Genomic DNA, 24,249 nt, shown 5'->3' with positions numbered 1-24,249 from the left:
AAGGTATGGTCTGAGAACTTAAACTGAGTATAGCCAGATCACCAAAATCTACTGTGCCCAGGCCTGGGCTTCCCAGTAGAAGAAATGGCTGTATTGAAGTAAGTCCAGCAAAAGCCACGAAGCCTGACATTAGGAAGAGAGGCTGATAGAGCTGGGCTGTTCAGTCTGGAGGACACAAGGCTCAGAGGGACCTTATCTGTGTGTATAAATACCTGATGGGGGAGTAAAGAAGACAGAGTCAGACCCTTCTCAATGGTGCCCAGGAACAGGACAAGAGGCAGTAGGAACAAACTGAAATACAGGAAATTCCATTCAAACATACTTTTACTGTGAGGGTGGTCAAACACTGGAGCAGGTTGCTCAGAGAGGATGTGGAGTTTCCATCCTTGGAGATATTCAAAACCCAACTGAACATGGCCCTGAGCAACCTGCTCTGAGCATGGAGGTTGGACAAGAGACCTGCAGAGGTACCTTCCAGCCTCAGCGACTCTCTGAGCCTGTATGCCTGGGGGACCACGACTTTGGCCAATTAAAGTGTGCCTTTCTGCTACGTGTGCTGGCTGCCACCCTGCCTCTCACCAGCTTTTGTACAGGGACCTGCATGGCAACCCTCTCCCCTCCCCAGACAGGCAGCAAAGGCTGATGCAGCTGATGCCACGGTCTTAAACACTGGCTATGAGCCAGTATGGAAACAAGCACACAGGCAGATGGGATCTGGGCAGTCTTATGTGAATATTGCTCAAATATAAAGCACATCCTGGGTTGTGGAAGCCATGGTGCAATAGCCCCCATTTCCCAGCCCCAACTTCATGAAGGTAGGTACTGAGAACTTTTCTGCTAACAGAGTAAAAAGGGCTCACCCTTTCCTTTTCAAAACACAGCTGGAGAACGGTTTAGGCTTTCTGTGCCACCGTCGTGGTTCAAACAACCTCCTGAGAGCTGAGAGGTCCAGATTTAATCACTGTTTCTGGCTGGATATTTTCAGCCATGCATTTCCTGTTCCTCCCTCGGGAAGGTGACTCAACTCTTCTATGATTTCTCCTTCCTACGGATGTTATCCTGCTGTATAGAAAAGAGGGCAACAAGATTCACCAGGGCCAAGGGCAAAGGCAACAGAGGGCATGAGCTGACCCTCTAAGGTGAAATTCCTGGGATCTGGTCTTTGTAATGGTAGTTTAACATTAAATATGTAAATTGCCCTGGGAAGAGGGATTGGTTCCCAGGAACTCCCCACTCGAACTTCCCCAGGCACTAAAACAGAGTCTCTCCTTTTCCCAGACTGTCCAATTCAGGTTTAAACTCTTCTTGGTATAGCTTTGGTGGAAGGTATCATCACCCACCAGTGGGAAGGGTATTCCCCTGAAGGTAAAGTGGTAGATTTGAATCTTATCAGCCTGAGAAGGAGGTTGTTTCTGGATTTCTCATCTTATATGGTAAAAACTGGGCTACTGAAGGAGCTGCCCTGGCTTATGTCTGAAACGAGGGCCACCACGATGTTTTGTTAGCTCTCTGCTGTCAAAATGGTAGAAACACTGGAAGATCGATGGGGAGCATCTTTATATTTCTGCAAGGAGTAAGGGAAATGCCTCATTGCTTGGCAACTCTGGTGCCACCAGAGCCACAAGTCTGGGCACCAGGACCGCGACACCAGGTAAAAGCAAATCAAGTGTTCTAACACTGCAGCACCCCTCAAAGTCAGGAGCAACTGCCAAAACCTTTACCAGGTGTTGGAAGTGCTGCCTCTGCCCGTGCAGTTGTCAAAAAGGATCTTTCCACAGAAATACTATTTCCTTTAGCAAGTACCAGCAAAAAAAAAAGTTATTTTAATTCTGTGGTATGTAAAGTGTGTCTGTATCAGTGGTTTCTTCCCCATGGAAAACAGCAGGTAAGTTTTGGTGACAATCAAGCTTAAGCTTTTTTTTTCCCCTCCAATTTTCTGGCATTTGTAAATTTAAGATAGGTCCTTAATATTATATTAACATAGACATAGACACATTTTATGTGTCAATTAACAGATAAATTCATTATGAAAACTCATTTAGGAAAGGGCTGACACCAGACAAAGCCTTGAGGCAGCTGTGGAGTGCCGGGATGCAACATCTGCTCCATCAAACTGCACTCAGATGCTCCCATTCCTCAGCTGTTTGCGGCTGCTCCGTGGCGTCTCAAGCAGCTACTTACCTCCCCAGGACATACAAGTTCGGACACAGACCCACAAAGGCCAAATGTCTCCGTTAATTCTCCCAGGCATAACCAGCTAAAGAACGTTGTCAAGATACACAACCCTTTGACATAGTGAAAGAAAAAAATCTTAACAAACTACATGTCATGTTGATTTGTCATGCGAGTTTTGTTTTCATTGATTTATTTACTAAATATTGAATTTGACATCCCTCTGAAATATTGAATTTACCTTTGGAGCCCACCTATTTTCTGTGTTATGAACCTCATTTGGTAATTTAGCTAATGTAAAAATGCCTTTCATTACTAGCAGTGGTGCTTCTCATGACATAACAGAAACTGACTCAGAAAGTAGCATATGCTGTTATTACCCATAATAGATCAGCCACATCTCAAAGATTGGAAGCCAAAATTACCATTTGGCATGTCTGTAAATTCAAATATACCGTCTGTCCCAAGTTGAAAATTAATGGAATTTTATCTATTTTATATATATATCAAAGGCTTTGTTTTCACTGCTGCCATAAAAGATTTTTCATTTAGTATTTGTATTATAGTAACTCTCCATGGGTGTTTAATGTTGTTGCAGAGCTCATCAGGCTGCAATTTGTAAAACATCCCCTTCTGCCTCTCTGCAGATTGTTTCCTCCACATCGAGGTTCAGTGCTTCCAGAAACACAGAGCTGGGAGAAGGACCCTGAGAGGCTGTTTGGCCATCTCTCTGTCCCATGGCAGGACCCACTAAACCATTCCCAACAGGTATTTGTTAACAAAATGAAAGGCAATAGTAAAATACTATACATATATACAAATACACATCTCTCCATATATGTGTAGTGTATGTCAAAAATTCCTCCATGTGGTCTGGCATTATTTAACTTTTGTTTTAAAGGGTGTATAATTCAGAAAAGGACAATTACTGAGGAGGAACCTTATTTGCACACTTTCTGAACAGAAAACTCCTCAACGGCAGGCAGATTTCCATGCATGCACATGGCAGGATCAGACTTTGCACAGGTAGCTCATTTCTATACCTGTAGTTGTGGTGCATTTTCAGCCAGCACACAAACTCCTTTTGAGGGTATGTATGTGGTGGGTTTTTTTGCCCAATTGAATTCACAGACTTTTTTTCAGGCAGCCTCTGCCACTCAAGTGTTTTTGATGAAGGCTTTTCGACAGCTACAGTTTCTAAAAGGGACAAATTATGCGTCCAGTCCTGCAAGCCTGCCTGCAATGAACGCCTTTAGAAATCAGTGGAGCTTTCACATGGCAGATGGCTCCCTAGGATTGAGCTCTACATAATTTTGCGATATTTTAGCTGGGGATATTTTAGTGGCTTTTTCCCTATGCATGACAGCATGATTTGCTGGCTGCTAGAAAATGTCATCAGACCCTTTCTCATTCCACAGTGAAACCTTTGGATTTTTTTTTGAACAAGGAAAAACATTTTCTTTCCCTGTTGTACAGGACACTCCTATCTGATGAAAAATGTTTCCAGAAAAAAGGAATGACAGTAGAAGGGTAGAAGGGCAAAATAGCCATGTTATGTTTCAAAACAGACCTAAAGCCAAAAGAAGGAGGGAAAGGTTTTTATAAAAGCTTTTAAACAAATATATTGAAAATACTTCTGTCCCTTAAAATCCTTGTGGAGGACTCTCTCATTATTTCATTTGTGGTGTCACCTGATTTCTCCTACAATGCAATAAATGCAAAAATGTGATAAATTCACCAGGTTGAGCTTTTTTGCATTTGCTCAAAAAGGGTAGTTGCTTAAGCATAAATTCAATGGTTACTGCAGATCAGTCCACAGCCAGCCTGCCTCCTACAAAAACACAGCAAAAGAAAAAAAAATTCAATGCAAACCTCTCTCTGTTTTGCCAGAATTTGTCTCAGTGCCAGAGAGAATTAATTCATTATCCCTGGGCAGGCCTATATCTGCATGCAGAGATTGCACTGGATTACTTTGCACTAGTTTTGTTGGTAGACTTTGCAGTGTAGATACTTCTCCTTGAAGCTGGTCACACAACTGGTTAGTGGTAACAAGACATATTCTGACCAGCTACTATAGTGCTTAAAATGGACTTGCACGCCCAACAGATGTTTACGTTCAAGAGACCTGTCAGTGAGTGAAGCAAAGGTTGTCTGGCCCCCTGGGCAGTCTATAGAATGACATAGGAGCCCTATTCAGACAGTTTACATTTCCCAGCATGTCATTCCCGTAGAATGTATACATAGCTATGACTTACCGTCTCTGGCTAGTAAGATTGATTCTGCCATCAATTTTTTTGAAGGTAGGTGTAATTCTTCTAAGCATCTATGTCTGTATTATAGACCAAAATAGGTAGTCTGAATACACCTCACTCCTCCCTAGACATAGTAGTCTGTAATATCATTTACAGCACACAGAAATACACAACCCCCTTTGTAGTTTTTTTATTCTCATCTTGTGAATAATTATTCCCTTCCACTGTTTCCACTTGTTTTCATTAGGTATTCATTCTTCTTTGACCCTTCACTATGATGGGTATTCAACAAAACTAAAATTAATGTGGTTTCCTCATTTCCTTCTTTATACAACAGCGTAATCAATAACATCAACTGATCTCTGGAGACAGGAACTGCTAGTTAACCTTCCTTGCCACTCTTGGCTGAACAGTTGCCTGGCTTTGCAGGGCATAAGACATTGTAAATTACAGAAAAATAGTGGCTATCCTTAAAAATATGGTGATACAACAATGATTTTAACAGCAGGATGTTTTGATTCATTGTTCACATTGATTTTTCACATAATAAACACTTCAGGATTTGAGTCTGGGCTATTGAAGAGGGTTTTTTGTTCAAAATAATTCTTAACCATTGGATCTATGATACTCTGAGCCAGACACTGGATCAGAAAGGTCTGGAGGCTTTGGGGAGTGTTCAGAATCCCACCCGAGGTCTCCATGTAAATTTCGTGTGCTGCCCTGCCTGAGCCTGGAAATACAAAAGGAAAAAACGTCCCCAAAAATACAGTACTAGGCATGATATGGGATCAGTCTTTCCTTTGCAGGATGATACTGTATCAAATGTACAAGAGAAAGTTATAAGAAAAGAGAATGGATAACAAAGAATTTGCTTTGGCAGTTGAGAGTCATGAATGTTTTTTGCATCTGGTAACCAGCACAGCCAGGGGGGTAGGGTGCTCATTACTGCACCAGTGACAAGTCAGTACATGAACAGTTAATAAGCCAAGGTTTAGAAAATTAGGGAAATGGGACATTGAGGAAGCACTCTAAGGCATAACACGTAAAGCCATTTTTGCTAATCAAAGAGGCATTACACACTTGGCTGACATTTGCTTTAATAAAAGACTTTCATTGTTGTCCAGCTCCTCCACAGAGTTCAAAACTGTGTAGCTGAACTCCAAATTGTCTAATATTTTGTGTTGAAGGACTGGACTTCTTTTGCCAACAGAGAAATCAATGGATTATAGTTACCATTTTCTAAACTCTGTCCAGCCAGTGTGGTTGACCTCTTGCTGACATCCATAGACTTGTAGACCTAACTTAGTTCATGAGAATGGAAAGGGAATTAATTTTGTTATAGGATTAATACTTCAGCATCAACATTCTTTGCACAAACCTACTGAACCAGACCAGTAAGTTCCTCTATATGTTTCACTTCAAAATGCTCACCATTTCCTAAATATGCAAGCACTGCTCTCCATATTTTGGAAGAGCCTGTTTTTTGACATCTTAATGTATTGTCATCTAAGTAGTAACTTTCACATACTCATGTGCTAAGCAATACTCCAGAAAAGAGGCAGTCTCGTAGTGTCCTTTTATATTTCAAAATCTAAGTTACATATTGGAGTATAACATCGAAACTGATATATCCATTAAAGATACTCTCTGCCAAGGGTCCTTAAAAAGTTTGGTTAGTGTAACTTACATCAAAATTCAGTTACAAAGGAGAGAAAATAGGGAATATTTATTATCAGAGGTAACACTTTTTGGAATTGTCATAATTTTTATAATAATTAATTTTGTGCAGTCACATCTGGAATAAAGGAAATGTTGTTGTCTTCTCCAATCTGGGATTTGAGGGGAGCTAGTCCTTGCAGTGGCAGAAAAGGCAGAGCATCCCTGAGACACCAGGGATCAGTTAATTGGTCATCAAAAATATCATTGAAGAAGTGCTGGATTTGTGGATTGACCCCTGAAGAAGAGTTGATGTGCCTGAGATACTCCCTGCCCTGCCTAGAAGGTGAATTCTGACACTACCCAGCAGCATTGTAGAACAGAGATGGTTAAAGAGAGGATAAGTATGTCAGAAGAAATTAATCCTTATATTTTATTCTGAAAAAAAAAAATCTTTATTTTCATTCTTTTAGGATGGATCGGGGAGGAGAAAGAAGCTGTTTTGATGAAAAAAACCCAGTTGTTCCACCAGTTATATTGATTTGGTGCCTAAAACATGAAAGTAAAGTGCTTTTTCTCCACCAGTGACAGAAAATATATTAAGTTTTTCCATTTGAATTTTTGTACCATTAATTAAAAGGATGAACATTCTTGAATTCTTTTAGTAAAACTTTCATGTTAATTGCAAAATCATTTTTCACAGGGGAAAACATTTTGATAGAAAATTGTCAATTTAGCCTGATGTAAATGAGAATTAAATCCTTCCATGTTGGTGGAGAATAACAATGATGTAAATGAAATTATAATCTACTGGGGAAAAGCAAGTTTAATTTATGGGAGGCAAGAGCCTTAGTGGCTGTTCAGCTGAAAATCCTTAACATCCTTCCAAAGGCTCAGTCTGTGTTGCATCCAATGTTTTAGCTGCTTATGAGATCCAGATTTTAATTCGGAAGATGGAGCTGTCTTGACCAAAACTTCTGTGGTGTCATGTTTCCAAGTTGTTCCCCATTCCAGGAGATGCTAACACAGGCAGATTGTGAAGGGCTGACACCTTCCAGTACTTTGATGTTGTTCCATGAACAGTAACTGTGCTAAGATGATTTTATTTTTTTCATCTTCCAACCATGATAAACCCAGGAAACCCAGTTAATTAATCCATGTATTTCATGGACTGTCAATATTGAAAAAAGATGAGTCTTGGTCAATATTTTGCATCTAATTCTTACTAACATTTGAACAACAGACCTGTACAGATGCTCTACTTCATTGATAGTGAGTTCAAAGAATGCACAGCTATGCTTGGACACTATTTCCAGAATGAAAGGAAAAATAAAAATACTCTTAATCTAAGAATAGAAAAAATGTAATTTGATTGCTCATTTACACTAGATGCTTCTAACAATAATATTGATTATACAATTCATGCATTATTATACAATCATAATTAATATTATTGATTCCATTAATTTGTTGGTATTTAAGTAGATTCTTGCTGAAAACTGTTTGAACCTGATTTGTGAGTTTGAAAATGTTTAAAAAAAGCTGAACTAAAACTGAATAACGAACTGTATGGGAATTTCACTGACTAATCAGACGTGACTTGCTATCTAAGAGTAGCACTGCCTGAAAATAATTTTATAGAACAGATTCCTGATAAAAGTGCAGTTTCATTATTTTCAAAATACTTAATCTATTGGTTTTGAGAACATGTACCATGAAAAAAGTAAAACCAAGATTTATTGCTTCTTTAATTGGTTTAACTTACTATCTTATTCAAATGCATTGAATATTGTATTATATGTAATGAACATTTTAATATAACATAAAATCCAAACAAAATATCTAAAATGATAACTGCAAACTCAGAATTTTTACAATTTTAAGCTGAGGGATTTTTCTGTTGTTAGAATGATGTTCTTGAGGTCAGAATAAAATAACACTAGATAGATTGCTGAAATAGGTTGCTTCAATGAGCATGTACTAAAATTTTCTGGAATTTTTATTCCATGAGAAATTTTGAAATTTCAGAGCAGAGAAAAAGGAAAATGTTACTCAAAATTGAATGGCACTGCACAATAAATTGAATTTAAAACTATGAAAAAAGAAAATGGAAAATCTTGGTCTGTGAGGTTGCACTTATATGCATAAGGACTGACATTACTTATTATATTAACAAATCTGCATATGTTAAATGAAAACAAGGATTTTGACATGACAGTTAAAATATTCAGGACTTCATCCTCTGTATTGCCTTAGCTTGTAGAGTATATTTATCACTTTGATGAGGACACATAATTTATACCTACTCTTCATTTGACCTGAGCCACTAAAGCAAACAGATTACCATCAGTTTAAGTCAGTTTATACAATGACTCTTTTCACTCACAATGCACTGCTCCAGCACAATAACCTAACAAAGGCCCCACATAAAAGACTTCATAGTGTATTTTTAGGATACTTTGTATAATTTTGATCTACTTCAGTATACTTTGCATACCTTCTCTGTGTTGATATTATTTGAGTTTTAACTACAATGGACTTTGTATAAAACTACAGAGGAACCAAACAGGGAATTAAAGAAAGAAAAAAAAAAAATCCCTTCTATGCTTTCATTTGTGGTCAGTCACCACTGTACTCCCTCTCATTTCTTTTGAGATTTGTAGCCAAGAGCAGATCTATGGCCATCTGTTTTTAATCTGCTATTCAGGATGATAGTCTGTGGATCAATGAACTCTAGCCATAGTCTATAGAGAAACTGCAAATCTTTTTGGGATAATTTCCAGAGGATAATAATATTCACAAGAGACTTCTTTTGCCTTCCTTATCTCCAACTACAGTTTTTCATAAAAGAATGGTATCATAGCTGCCTGTTCCAACAATTGCTTCTGTCATGATGCATTATTGCCAGCGAGCTAAACAATTGAAGTCATAAATCTTTGAGCTTTTAACTATGCTACCACTGCCCAAAGGAGATTTTGTGAGACAGCAGTGAGCTAAAGAGAGTCAAGCGACTAAATGCAAGAGGGTAAAATGGGACAGACAAGCTTTCCTTCTAAAATATTGTTTGGATTTTCTTGCAAGAAGAACATAGCATGAAATAAAGTTCCTTGGCAAGTCTGAAATTAAACAGGGTGCACTTGCTTCAGTTAATGCCCAATAGACTCTAGCCATAGTGACATAAATGAGTAATTCAACTGACAGTACATTATGCTGAGAAAAAAGCAGGAAATAAAAACTACTGCTTGCTGTCCTGGTGCCTATTGACTTTGCATCTGCTGAGAATAAAATGCACAAATGCATGTGCTAAAAAGTCCTAATCTCCCTGGCTATCATACAGTTCACCCGATTAGCACTCCCCTACATGCACGCTTCCATGCCTGACCCGCAGCCATCCTGCCAAAGCCAAAAAATAGATGGCTTAGTAAACCCCTGAGAGGGGTCTGCAATGCTCCTGCTTCTCCTCTCCCCGTCCTGAAGAAAAAGCGGGGAGAGTATTTTGAACTGAAGGAGATACAGGTTCTCCATTCCCAAACTGAATTCAATACAATACTGCTGGACAACACAGTACTCTTCCCCAGAGTTGGCTGAAATCCCTTGACCCTAAAGGATGCTCATTACCACGTATGCATTGCCATTCCTTGCAAAGGGGCATGAAGGCATGACAAGTCAGCCTACAAAACTGCTCCATATAAAAATAATATAAATAAGCAGCAGTCCTTAACCGTTAACTCTCCCAACATGCTTTGTTATTTCTTTCAGAAATCTGTCTGAAATGAAACTGGCATAAACTCAGGAACACTTTCTGATCTAAAATGCAGGCCTCCTGATGAATTGCATCACTGCACTTAAAAATCCTTGTTGATGTGAATACCCATCTTTTCAAATTATTGTTATATACCCCCTGTAAACTGCAGCATCCTCATGTCTCTTGAGAAAAACCTAAGCTGACCAGTCTTTCAGATTCTTGCAACATTATTTAAGTATGTTGAGATTCCGTATTTTAAATATGAACAGCTGAATACTCCCCTTAGATACATAAATGCAATTCCCACTGAAATCAATTAAAACTGTCTTGAAATCTCATAATGTACCCTAAGCTTTATATCCATTTGTATCTTGGAAGTAATTGGAGATATATCATGTGAATTGTCTAATGGAATGATGAATCGCCCCCATTTCACTATCTGGAAGGAGAATTTGGACACTTGATCCACAGCTTTTCACTTGCTGTGAATTTTCAGAACTACAGCTTCTCTGTACACCTCCATTTGTATAAATTATTTCAATTTCATGGTGCTAATCCTCTTTTTTGTGAGCCTTATATGGATTTCCTGCCAAGAAAGAAAGAACTATGGGGAAAAAATTGTATTTTGTGTTTTAACCAAGGCTACTCTTATATAAAATATTTCTACTCTATAATATTATGGAGAATATTTTACAACAAAACAGATTTTATAAGAAAATAGAAAGGCTATGGTATTAACCTGGGAAGTATTTCCCGGGGAAATTACTACAATGATGGAAATTCAAATTGTTGGAGAGTAGTGCTTGCTCCATCCAGGTCAATAGAGTTTTTGCCACTGCTTTTTGTGCTGGGCAGGATTTCACTCTGCTCAAGGGGTGGGACTTCCCTCTTGCCAGCGGACTCTTTAGAGCATCTGAGAAAAAAATGGAATGGAAAGTTCTTCCAAAATACTATTTCAAGAGTGCCTAGAAACACCGATAAGCATGTTGTTGATTCTAAAGTGACCTTTTACTTCCAAGCTGTCTGTATTTTCTATTATCTATATTATCTATTATCTATATCTATTACTAATCTATAGTAAAGATTCTAAGCTTATACAAAATATTCTGAATTAATTACAAAATATTTTGTCTGAAGCAATTTCTAAGATATTACTTTCATTGTTTTAATACAAATGTTTTCTTGATTTTAACGGTTTCAATTTAGATTGAAGTAAACTTAGTTTGGGGTGGAAAACCCATTTTTAAAGACATATCTGGCTGGGATATATAAGTACAGGTCAGAATCTATCAGTAGCCCTTCTAGATAGCTAGTGCAAAGCATCGTTGTTGAGAATGGGAGTGTGAGGAGTCATATAACCAGGAGACAGCACCTAGAGCCAGGGACAAGGGAAAGCACCTTTTCTTTCTTCCTTTCATTTCTACCACAGAGCTAGTTCGCTTCAGCTTTACATAAGAAATTGCCTTCCTGACCATACTTTTAATAGAACAGCCATAAACTTTTAATTAAGAGATAATCTGAATGAAACAGAATCTTTTCATAGAGTAATAGTCTCCTGCTGTCGGGCAGGCAAGGTGTTTACTGAAATGAGATTTATATTCAAAGCAGAAGATATCGATCATGTGCTATTACAATAACAGTATTATTTCTTTTACCAGGTGATTGATGGTGATGCAATGATTTTGATTGATTGATGTCAGTACACAGGAGAGACAGTGGTTTAATGTGGTTACTCAATAGCAGACCTCTGAATAGTTCAAAACATAATTGCCCCTTCTGGGAGTCAGAAAACTAGGAAAATTTTAGAAAACAGTGGCTATTTCTTCCATAGAACAAATTTTCCATTTAAAATACTATATGACTAGGATATTTCTTAATCAATGGTCTTATAAGTACTTAATTACAATAATTTTAAATTCTTTCAGTAAATTTTTCCTAGCAATAAAACAATTTTATTAATAAAGTATAATAAAAAATAAAGAATAATTTTTTACATTCGTCCTCAGAGTTTCGTCCAAGATTCATGAAGTGTTTCTATGAACATGGAATGCACCTGCTGCACTCACCCAGTTGTGTATTTTTTGGGTGTTATTTCATTTGTCCACAAATTTCCTACTGGGGTTTCTGGTGCCGCTCTCCCAGGGGTACGAGAATCTCAATTATCTCTGAAGACCAGTGAGGAATTCTGTGTGTGTGTGTTTGTGAGGTGGGGGGAGACATTCTTCCTCCTGGTCATCACTCAGGGCACAGCCCTGCCTAATCTTACTTGTGTCATCCATTTCTGCCTTAAAAACATCCACAGTTCATTCATCCTTTCTCAACATATAGGGAAAGTATATGAAAATATACTCCTTTAAAGACAGGTGGTAAAAACCAGTTTTCTTTTATGCTGGTCATTTTGTGCTGAAAGCTGTAGGCAGGATATCCTTTTCAAGAAAAATGATAAGAACTCTAGCTATGGTTTCCCCTCTTTTTTTCAATTTATTTTATGTCTTGTTCCTGAGGACTTGGTATGTCTCACAAACCACTGAATCTGCCCTAAATATTGTGGTTTATTAGTTTTCCAAAGTTTTGGGCCTTTCTGCCCTGAAAAAACAATACAGTGATATTGGGTAAAAGTGCTTAAGCATTTTTATCTTTATTTCAACTTCTTTAATTAATTTACTGGGGTTTTAGCAGCTGTGGAAAAATGTTTGTTTCCTGTAACCTGTTAGATATTATGGTGGGTTGGGAGCCTTACAGAAAAAATGAGAAATGGTACTCATCTCCATTTTCACATGTTTGTTTGGTTGACTCCAAGTCCTCCGTACTTTCAAAGAAAAATAGATATAGCTATAAATATGAATAAAGCATTTTTAAGTTTGAAATCGATATTTTGCAAAAGATGGGGCATGACAGGTCTGGCACTGTCTGCCGAATGCAGATCCATGCTGTGGGTACCTAATGAAACAGTCCTGCTAAACTCAGTGCTTGTATTCCCTAAACAGGTGACCAAGAGAGGTAAGGGGATTTGAAGATCTCCAGAGGCAAATTTTTTCCGGCAAGTTGAGACATCTAATGAGCAACAGCCTCCCCTCTGGGGGCCTCAAAATGAACCTAGGGTTTCCTATTGATTATACAGGATATTGCTTTAGCCAGACAGCCTATGCCAAAGTTTAGGTGCCCATCTTTGGTGACCCTTTTGAGCAAATATTGCATCCCTCCTGCTCCTGCTGTAAGGAGGGAAGGACAAAGACAGGGACAGGGTGCACAAACTGGAGTTCTGGCTTTCACCAAGCATTTTCTTGGCACACATCTTGCTCTCTGTGTCTATTCTGGTATCGACCCCAGCGAGTGTGGGCTTGTGTTGTCACATAATAGCTATGCTATAGTGGATGTACTGAAGTTTGGGCATGAAATGAGGAGCTAGGATACAAGTGAGAATGAATACAGGACTTCCCTTCTATTTTAAAACCTATCTTTGTTGTCTTGCTAGGTAGGATTGAGCAATATTGGTGTTTCAGAGCCTCAGAGAGCTGCATGTTTTACCTCCCCCCTTGCCTGGCTCACTGGGATCTCCCCCGCAGCACCAGTAAGGATGCTGCTAGCCTGAGATGGGGCTTGGGCAGCTGCCTGTCCCCTGAAATCCCACAGCCATCAACCCTGTCCTGCTCCTTTCATCCACCGGGGAAAGGCAAAGCAGACAGCTCTGTGTCCTCGGGGGGTGGCAAAGGTGAGCCCCCTCCCTGCTCCTCGGCTCCTGCCAGGCAGGGGCCCTCGCCGTTCCCACCGCCTCCCGTGCTGCCAGCCGGGAGCAGCGAGGGGAGTGTGGAGGCTCTCGCCTGGTGCCTGGCAGCTATGCCGGCTCTGGGGGGCCACCGGGCTCTGCGTGGGGTCACAAATGCTTCCTGACGCCCTGTTGTTCCCGTCTCGATCGGCGCCACCGGGGAGGCCGCCTCTCCCTCCCCAGCCTCTCCGCTGCTCACACTGCAGGCGCAGCTTGTCCTTCATTTGAATAAAACCATCATCAAAACCATTCGGTTGAGTCAGCTATTAAACCACTTAATTCCAAAATCCATACCATGGGTGATTTAGAAAGGACAATTAAAAAGCCAGAGAACGGTCTCTATGGTTTTTTTATTGTGAACTTCATCAGCCCGGAGTGCCGCTTGCCATCCGCTCTGCTAATAAAAGTCTTGATACACAAATTGAAATAGTGTTTTATAGGTGCCTGCTTTGCTTGCCCTCCTCTACCCTAGTCTGCCAGAAAATGCTTTCTTGGATATAAATCACTCATTTTATTTTATTTTGTTCTGACTGCAGATTTAGGGCTAGAATTAGAGTGGCCATGACATAACCAACAGAGAGAGAAAGGCAACGAAACAATCACCCAGCGGGAGCTGTGTGGCTCTTCAGAGATGGGTGCAAGACCAGCCCTGGCTGTGTTGGGAGCTTTACAGCCTTCTGCTGGTCAAAGTAAAGCTGCAGCAGGGCTTGGGAATGAACCAGCTCCACCACAGCTCTGCTACTGCGAGAGCAAATGGTGAACGCAACCCCTCCTCAGGACAGGAACCAAGGGTTCAATCTCACCCTTGCCAGTCAAAGGCAAAGAAGATAGGACTTGTATCTGCAATTAAACTGGGCAAAATTCTGCTTTAATATCTATTAATTCCAGAGTAACAAAGCTGAGAGGAGAGTGACTAAAAAAAAGAGAGTCACAGAAGGATTAATCCAAAGTTAATTTTTTATTCTCGTGTCCTCCCTGCTGCTCAAAAAAAAGCTAATATCATGCTAATGTTCCTTTTCATAGACACTGCATGAAACTTGCCTGTTCGCATCCTGCAGTGTCTGAACGAGAACCTGGCCCAGATCGTACATTCTGCGTCTCCATCTGCGCTGGTGGGTCAAACTGCTCTGTGAAAAGAGCTCTCCTATAGCTCCTCATATTCGGCTAAACCGGCAAGAATCTGAAGTGCCAGGAATTTGGATTGAACTCAGCTTTCCTTTTGATTAAAAAAATCCAGGCAAACACACAACTGAAAACCTTCCCCTCTTTCCCCAGGTAAAAAGGAGGGTGAGTTGGAGCAGTAAGTGGGAAGGGCTTTGCCTTCGCTGCCAGGGCGGAGCGGTGAGATGGTGCTAGAGCAGCAGGAGCGGGAGCTGCCTCTTATGCCTGGAGTGAAACTTAGCAGACAGAAGAGCTAATCTAGCCCACAACAGAGATCCCTGACTGTGGGCCTTTGTGAAGATACTTTCTCTTGTGTTCTCTTTGACAATTTGCCATCCCAGACAATTTCCAAGGCAGCGATCCTTGCTGGATAGCATTAGTGGAGGTGTGTTTCCTTGCAGTTTCTACAACCGTCTGGTTTTCTACTTCTCTCCCCTTTTCCGTTTCCTGTTGGCACTGCATCCTAAACTCCTAACCTCTTACACACATGCACTTTTTTTTTTTCACTTGCTGGGAGGTGCTGCACAATGAGATCCATGTAGTGAGAGTTCAGTTGCTATATGTTGGAGCACCGCATATGCTAGCCAGTTTTCTCACCCACACCCCTCTCCGTGGGATTTCTCAGCACACTTGCTTCCCAGCTCCTGCACTCAACATGTGGTGCAAAGTGTAGTGGAATATCCGGGTCTGAGGCCCTGCAGTGTACAGGAGGACTCTTCCTGACTTGTATTAAAATTGCTGCCAGTGAAATCTGTGGCATTTTGATTGCTTTGGATCTCCAGTGCCGAAATGCATTTCTCTCCGCTTACCCATATGACTCTCCTTTCAGCTTTTTGTCTTCACATGAAAGAGAGGGCAAAAAAATTCTTTTGATGTTTTTGAGAATATTGCAAGATATTCTGAAGAAAACACCATTTCATTTGCTCAGGCTCTTGTTCATACAGGCTTTCATGACTTCCAGGATTGACTATTTTAATTTGTTCCTGGTGGTGTTCCAGATTGTTTGCTAAACTGGCTGCAGATGGTTTTGAATGTTGCTGCTGCCAGAATTGTTACTAGGACTTGATCTACAGATCATATTTCTCCAGTCTCACGTTCCCTCTACCCTGGTGCCTGTTAAGCAGCATATGGCTTTAAAATTCTTTTACTGACTTACAAAGCTTGCAGTGGCCCTGATTCTCGTTACCTTCCTGACCTTTTAACTCTTTAGACTTTGGCTTAGGCCCATGGCTTATCTGGTGTAATGTCCACTGACGGTTCAGAGCCAGCATCCAGGGTCGAGTATGGCTTTGGGTTTTCCTCCTTGTCATGCTTTTCTGTAACTTCAGTGAAGTGAAGGGAGTGGGTTGGTTTTTTGCTACTGTTGCCTAATATTCAAATGGTTATCCCAAGCTTTACACTAAGCTTTTCTATATAGATTTACACACAGACACAGGAACACACAAAGTCAACATACAAAAAACACACTGCTCCTTTAAAGTTCAAAACTGCAAACAAAAGTGGTTTGATTCCCAGCTGATGTACAAGAGAACTGGTCTAATAAATTCTGGAGAGCCACTTCCCCATTACACCGAGTGAAGAGGGAGAGCTCCTTGTATGTGCATGGCATGAAAAAATTGGGAACACCATCTTCTTTTATTTGCGTGCCGTTCAAATATTCTGATTACTGAAAGCTCAGGAGTGTCACTCTTAGCTTTTTATCAACTGTGTGTCACCTCAGCTGGAAAGCAGGTATGCAAAAACACTACCTTGCCCAGGTATATTTAGTCACATGGTATTTGGTTCCCCCTTAACTAGATAGACCCTGTTGCTGTTTTTCATCCCTGTCAGATGCAGAATGAAGGACAACAGAAGGGAACTGTGTTCTTTTCACCTGTAACTGGATGTGCTTATAGAGCTTTTATTAACAGTGGTACTGCACAAATGTACAGTGGGTGAAATTTTGTGTTTGCTGAGATCTATGGGAATTTTGTCGGTGGCTTTGTTACAGCCAACGCTTTAAGGAGTGAGGCTTAGAAGCAGCTTGGATTGCTAATGTTGGCAAGTGCATGGAAAGAGTTCTTGCTGTCAACAGCCTAAGTCAGGACTGTTCTGGGGACCACTGAGATGTAATCAGGGGTGTCATAATTTTAGAGCTCTCTTCCAGAGAAGAGCCATTCTGCAAGCCTAACTCCTGGCATTTATTTTTCGAGGGTTAGTCCAGGGTGGATTCCAGTCCTCCTGCTACCCTTGAGCCCCTCTGGAGCACTGAGATGTTTGTCGCCATCTGGAAGGAATTCAAAGTGCTCCCTTCTGCTCCCATCTCAATCTGCAAAACCAGACCAGGAGCCCCAGTGCATTCCACTCCTCTGCCTTCACTGACTGCAATGCAGTTATTTCTGAGAAGATATGTAAGAGTTTCTTTCATCTGAGTAGCTCTGACTTTACAGATCTCTTCTTCTTCTTAGTCTCCCCAGTCTGATTCTCTTGGTGAGCTCCTATATCTTTTGTACTTATTCCTTCTTATTCTGTCTTTCTACAAGCTCTCTTCTGTTCTACTTTCCCTATGGAAAACCATCCCAGCTTTTTTTGCTTCTCTCGCGTCTTCCAGAGTTGATCATAGTTGCATATTATATCATCCTGTAGAAATAAAAAAAAAAGAGGAAAAATTGGACTAGGAAAAAAAGGGGAAAAAAGAAAAAAAAAGAAAAAATAAAGAAATCTGAAAACTTATCTCCACTGCCCTTTAATCTGACTGCATTCCGGCTGTTGCATTCTGGCTGTTTTGCTTTTGTATTGTTCTGTCAAAAAAAAATGGGGAGGAGAGGGAAGAAAGAACGGAAACATCAGTACTTCTTCATAAAAATCCTTCTCTCAAGAGAATTGTATATTTTATGGAAAAGGAAGTCAAAGTTCAGATTACTTTTTGGAGCATAGAATATATTAATTTTATTCCTGTATGGTAAATTTGTCAAGGGAGAATTGTAGTTCTCTATAAAAAGTTAGAGTGCCCTAGTAGAGTTTATGAAGTATATGGAAAGGAACTGTAGCTGTAGGGCAGGGAATATAAGACATAGGACATGGAAATTCATTAAAGTTCATGACAATTTACAGCTGTGATGTTGAGGCCAAATGACTTATGAAGCCCTCAGGTATACAAGCAGGTCAGCGATAAGTAGAAATTAGGAGTTACTTTTCTCCTGTGTGTGCACTGGTAAGACTAATACGAGAACATGGCACATGGGTCTACAGTCACCTTTTAAACAAGATGTTGAGCAATTGGAAAAAAAGAGTAAAGGAAAATGAGGAAGAAGAATAGATAAAATTATCTGCGAGCTAGAGAAGTTACTTTGCCTTCACAAACTTGAAGCTCAGTGTGTTTATTGAAGTGAAAAGATGGATGTTGAAGTAATCTTAATCAAACAGATATGGCCACAACAAGAGTTATGGCTGGAAGCTCTGGCCAAATGAAGTCAGAAGAAAACATGAAACATACTCTGAGCAGCAAAGGCAAGTAACTGCTGCAACACAATACCAAAAAAACAATGGTATTGCTTAAACAAATCTGAATGCTTTTCTAGGAGACTTGTGTTTACTCAACACAAGTTTTATTTTAGTCACACATATTACTGAGCTCACTCAGTATGTGAATACTGGATAAAACGTACTCTGGGATGTGCAGGAGAACAGACTAAAAGAGATGTTGGTCCATCCTGGCCTGAAACTTTAGCAACCTGGGAGATGACTTACTGGGTAAGGCCAAGTTTCTGTCATCCCTTGCTTCATACACAAAAGTGGAAAAACAACCCTGAGGGATTATTTGTCTTTGCTTTTAAAAGGAGGAAAACAATGAATAGCAATCTTTTTACAGAACTAGTTAAAATGCATTTCAGCAGATCCCTTCAGTTCCTTTGATTGAAGTTAAATGCCTTAGCATTTCCAAATAAAAATGTCTAATTTTGGTTTGTTGACTTGAACATCTTAGTTTAGGAGTCAGAAGGACTTTGATTCCTCATGGGAACTGTAGTTCACATGCAGTGTTCTCATTTTTCCACTGTGTTTTGGGGTCTCCAGCTGAACTGGATCTTGTCTGATGTTTCAGCTTCAGGAACATCTATGGTGTAGCTCAGTAAAGGAAGCTTTTGCAAAAAGAAGAACCGGGGCACGCATTATTTGAACTAAATTCTTGTGAGGCATTGCTATGACTTTTGTGACCATGAAGTAAAGTTTAAATTATCTGGTCTAAAGAGTTTTAACTAACTAAAATGTTTCCCTTGCAGTCAGTGTTGCTCAGTGAAGACTCAGAAACTTCAAGGAATATTATTAATATTTCCTCGCAGTAAAGTTCAGTTTTGCAGAAAATGCATTTTCTATGAGAAAGCATTCATGGAAATTTCCTGACTAGTTTTATTTAACAACTAGAGAACCAGCTCTTAATTGAAAAAGGGAGAGTGCCAAATATTAACACCCCCAGGGACAGCAAAACTGATTAAATACGTGTCTAATGTTCTGTTTTTAATCCAAGGGAAGCTGCATCGACAGCATACATGTTGTTTTAAGTTTTTTTCATTTTTATGAAAAAATGTCTAAATAAAACAGCATGTTCTTTATGGTGGGGTCCCATGCCCTTGGGTTACTCCCGTCGTGCTCACGGTGCCTAAGTGCTGCTCTTTTCTCTGAGCAAGCAGACGTGCCAGCAACGTGAGGGCTAGAAGCAACAATGAAGAAAACACTGAAGTGGTCCTTGTGTGCACCTAACTAACTGCTAGGTCATGAGCCACGCTGGTCTAGAGATCTGAGCTCTCTTACAGAGGCATGGTTATAGTTTCCATTGACTTCCCCCACGGTGCTCACTTTTACCCTCTTAAAGTGCTGGCTGTGGCAGTGAAACAATCAGGCCATGCTGAGGCCACAAAAGACAATCGTCCTCAGTGACTTGTCCTTTCCTGAAGCTACAGCTGTTACGAACAGCCCCACTTGATGACTAAAATGGATGGTGTGGGATACTAAAAATGGCAAAGTTTTGCTGCTGAAAAATCCAGCTTTTTTCAGAATCACAGAATCACAGATTGGCTGAAGTTGGCAGGGACAACAATCTCTCTGGGCAATCTGTGCCAGTGCCTGGTCACCCACAGTAAAAAAGTGTTCCCTGATATTCAGAGGGAACCTCCCATGTTTCACTTTGTGCCTATTGACTCTGCTCCTGTCACTGGGCACCACCGAGAAAAGCCTGGCTCCATCCTCTTTGCACTCTCCTTTCAGGTATTTGTACACATCAATAAGATCCCCCCGAACCTTCTCTTCTCCAGGCTAAACAGTTCCAGCTCTCTCAGCCTTTCATAGAAAGGCTTTCCTCATAGGAAAGATGCTCAAGTCCCTTAATCATCTTCGTGGCCCATTGTTGGACTCTCTCCATCATGTCCACATCTCTCTTGTACTGGGGAGCCCAGAACTGCAGGTGTGGCCTCGCCAGTGCTGAGCAGAGGGGAAGGATCACCTCCCTTGACCTGCTGGTAATGGTTTGCCTAATACAGCCCGGGATACCATTAGCCTTCTTTGCCACAGGGGCACATTGTTGGGTCATGTTCAAATTGGTGTCCACCAGGACCCCAGGTCCCTTTCTGAAGCGCGGTTTTCTAGCTGGGTGGCTCCCAGCATATAATGGTGCATGAGGTTGTTCCTCCCCACGTGCAGGACTTTGCACTTGCCCTTGCTGAACTTCATGAGGACTTCCTTATAAAACTAGGTGTTACCAGATAATAATCTTTGCTGGACAGACACAAATTACATTAAAATATAGTAGATAATTTAAAGAAAATAATTCTGATTTTCTAGCAACACTTACTGCTTATGTATCCACCAACAGCACTATTAGAGTCATTAAAATATCTTACCTCCTGCTATACCAGATCCCCCTTTTCCAGAAAATGAGCATGTCATTGATAAATATACTCTAACAATTATGAAAATCTAAAGATGTGGAGCTATTGAGACCACGCTTAACACTGAAACATTACCAAAGTTTTCAAATCTCTGCTGCCAAATGGAGAAAGCAAACATCTTGATTTTTATCCCGACTTACTACCATTGCTGCACATGCTGAGATGCACAATGTACCATCTCTGAAAGCAAATCCACATCTCTGTAGTACAGACCTTTAACTTACTGACAGTGATCAGATGGTCTATTGCCATACAGCCAGGTGACTTAAGGAGATAGGGATGAGAGTCCAAATTGCTTTAGCGGCTCTAGATTCTCAATGGTTTTAAATTTGTAGAATGTACTTATTGTAATAACTGTAATATCAGCTGTCTTAGTGCTCATTAAGTTACACCAAACTACATGATTTTTCTTGAAATACATTGCATATTTATACGTATATGTGTACATATACATTTTTTTAAAATTAAATTCGTAAGATCCCAGCTGACATACATAAATCTAGGTTCAGTGCCACATTCTTCACTGGTACTTATTTCCTGGAAAGTGTGATGGATAATTGTAACTCTGGCAAATACATTTGTTTAGGTGACTCTAAGACTGAAAGCTATCTTTATAATCTGAAGTGTTAAATACCTTTTAAGAAAAAAATGTCTCATCCAAAAGTCACATGTAAATGTAGGCAAAGGTTAAGTCAAATCTAAACCTCTTTTACAGTACAGAAATGCAGAGCTGAGGTCACATTAAAACCACAATCCAGTTCTGTAGACAACACCCTGAGAAAAAGCAGAAATTCTGAGAAAAACTCATCCATCCATAACAAGCAAGTTCTTCTCATCAGTGAACACAAAACCAGAGAAGCAGAAAAGACCAGCGAAGCATTAGTTTACTTTTACCACTAATTTGTGGATGACTAATTGGAGAGCACTGTGTGACAGCAACCAACAAATGCTCAGTGTTTATATCAAGAAATCCAGTGAAATGGTCAAAGACAAGCAAAATCATTTACAGGAGGCTTTCAGTGTGGCAAAGGGTTTCAGAGTAACTTTGCCAACACACAGCTAAGCTCTGTTGGAGACGTATGTAACTGATTCTCAGTGACTGATCCTGGTCTACTGTCCTGGTTTCGGCTGGGATAGAGTTAATTTTCTTCCTGGTAGCTGGTACAGTGCTGTGGTTTGGATTTAGCATGAAAACAATGTTGATAACACACCGATGTTTTAGTTGATGCTAGGTAGTGCTTACACTAGTCAAGGACTTTTCAGCTTCCCATGCTCTACTGACTGAGAAGGCTGCAGGTGCACAAAAAGCTGGGAGGGGGCACAGCCAGGACAGCTGATCCAAACTGGCCAAAGGGATATTCCATACCATATGATGTCATGCTCAGTATATAAGCTGGGGGGAGTTAGCCAGGAGGCAGCAATCGCTGCTTGGGAACTGGCTGGGCATCGGTCAGTGGGTGGTGGGCGGTTGCATCACTCGTTTTTCCTGGGTTTTGTTCCTCTGTCTGTTGTTGTTTTCTTTTTCATTACAACTTATTATTATTATTGTTATTGTTATAATTATTATTTATTTTATTTTATTTCATTTCAAGTATTAAACTGTTCTTATCTCAACCCATGAGTTTTCTTACTTTTGCTCTTCTGATTCTCTCCCCCATCCCACCGGGGGGGTGAGAGGGTAAGTGAGCGGCTGTGTGGTGCTTAGTTGCTGACTGAAGTTAAACCACGACATCTCCACATACAAGAGTAGTGACCATGCCTATCTGCATAAAAGCATTAGGTTTCTGGCTGCTGTTATCTCTCAAATGGTTAGAAACATGGAGTTGGAACACCCTCCCCCCCGCCCCCGAATGCCAAATACAGTCTCTAGCAATTAAACACATTAAGTATTTCCTTTCATAAAGACACCTTTAAATTATGACATAGAGCTAACAAATCTTGAAGTGACTATAAATTAAAAATGGGAAAAGGAGGGAAACCTCTTAAATAGCAACGTTAGAAGAAAGATAAACATAACAGTTCAGTGTGATGTGGAGAGGTAGTACATCTCTGATCTGCAATGCCGAAGACATGCCTAAGGGAGGAAGCAGAAGAGCTGCAGTGATTGGCACTTGTTTCCAGATCTGCTCCTGGATTAGATTAGGACTGCCGTATTTGTGACAAGGGTTTCCTGGCCAGAAATATGTGTGCATGCACCACCCAGATGGCCTACACATGGGCTGGAAGTGCATCCCAACCTCAGCACGTCTCATGTACTGTGCATGTGCTATGCAGCTGTGCACGCATAGTCAGTCAGATGGATCCAGTACACACTGCATTTACACTGTCATCTGTACAGTCTATAAACTACTGGAGGAATCAGGCGTATGGCACATGTACACAATGTAGGATTTCTGGTTGCTTTTGGACTTCCTGTGTCCTAAGATTCAGCATGGGAGTAAAAAGAGGACATGCCTGGGACAACCCAGACAAATGGGAAACATTCTTTCTTACATATGATATACCCAAAGGGTGATTTTGTAGAAGTTGGAAGATACCTGTTGTGCATTTATGGACTGGGACACAGACAGTGTGAGCAAAACCAGTGCTTTCTTCATCCAGTGAAAGAAAGTAAGTGTTTAATACATGGCTTCTGGACCAAGCTGAGAATGAAATCATATCAAAGCAAAAATGCACCGTTCAAGCAATGCACCATAACTCCCAGATGCATAAACCTTTGGAGTAAAATAAAACCACATGATCCCCATTCATAAAAGCAGCCTTTGGTGGCATTTGCTCTGCTTTGGCTTGCAAACATTCAAATGTGAAAGCTTTTGTTCATGAGGATATCTGCAGGGCTGTGAATACTCCTACATGTACACTACTGGTATTAAAAAGTATATATTTATGCAAACCTCTGTGTAAATAGACATCCACTATAGTGACTATCTTGAATGCTTCTCTTCATTTTGGGAGTCAGGAAGCAGACGGTATATGGTTTTGATGAGCAAATGTAGAGCTGAAAGAACAGAGCAGATAAACAGTTCATGTAAACTGCTATTATACAGAATTATTTGAAGAAATGTGTGAAAATCAATTCTGTACTTTGGTAAGGCACTATCTAGGAGAAAGAATATAATGGAGATGATACATTGCTCGTAGTGATAAGTGTGCACAGTTTTCAACTGTGTGTAAGTTAAAATTTTATTGTGCAGAAGGAGAGATGCTTGAAAGATTTACAGAAAGGAAATTCACAATAAAAATGCAGTGAGCATTTTTGCCAATAACAGAACCTCTTGCAGAACGTTTCTTTCCCTTGTCATTTCAATTCAAGACCTAAATGTTATTCACTGACACGCAAACTAACAATGACATTTTAAAGCTTGCACAGTGCACATGCATCCAGCTCCCCTAGGAAAAGTCAGGCAAACACCTGATGCCTGCTGGGAATTTCGCTGTGGGTGCCAGACAGCTGCTGCCCATCAGTGTTTCCAGGTGTGCTTATTCGGTTGGGAGGTCGCTCCAGCTGCAGACACAATCATAGCGGGGACCCAGGCAGGCTGGAGAGACAGAGGACATGCTCAGATTTTGCTGCTT

This window comes from Pygoscelis adeliae, unplaced genomic scaffold (genome assembly GCF_000699105.1).
Source record: "Pygoscelis adeliae isolate BGI_AS28 unplaced genomic scaffold, ASM69910v1 Scaffold145, whole genome shotgun sequence".
Taxonomy (NCBI): domain Eukaryota; kingdom Metazoa; phylum Chordata; class Aves; order Sphenisciformes; family Spheniscidae; genus Pygoscelis; species Pygoscelis adeliae.
The sequence above is the reverse complement of the archived record's forward strand: the minus strand, read 5'-3'. Positions refer to the sequence as shown.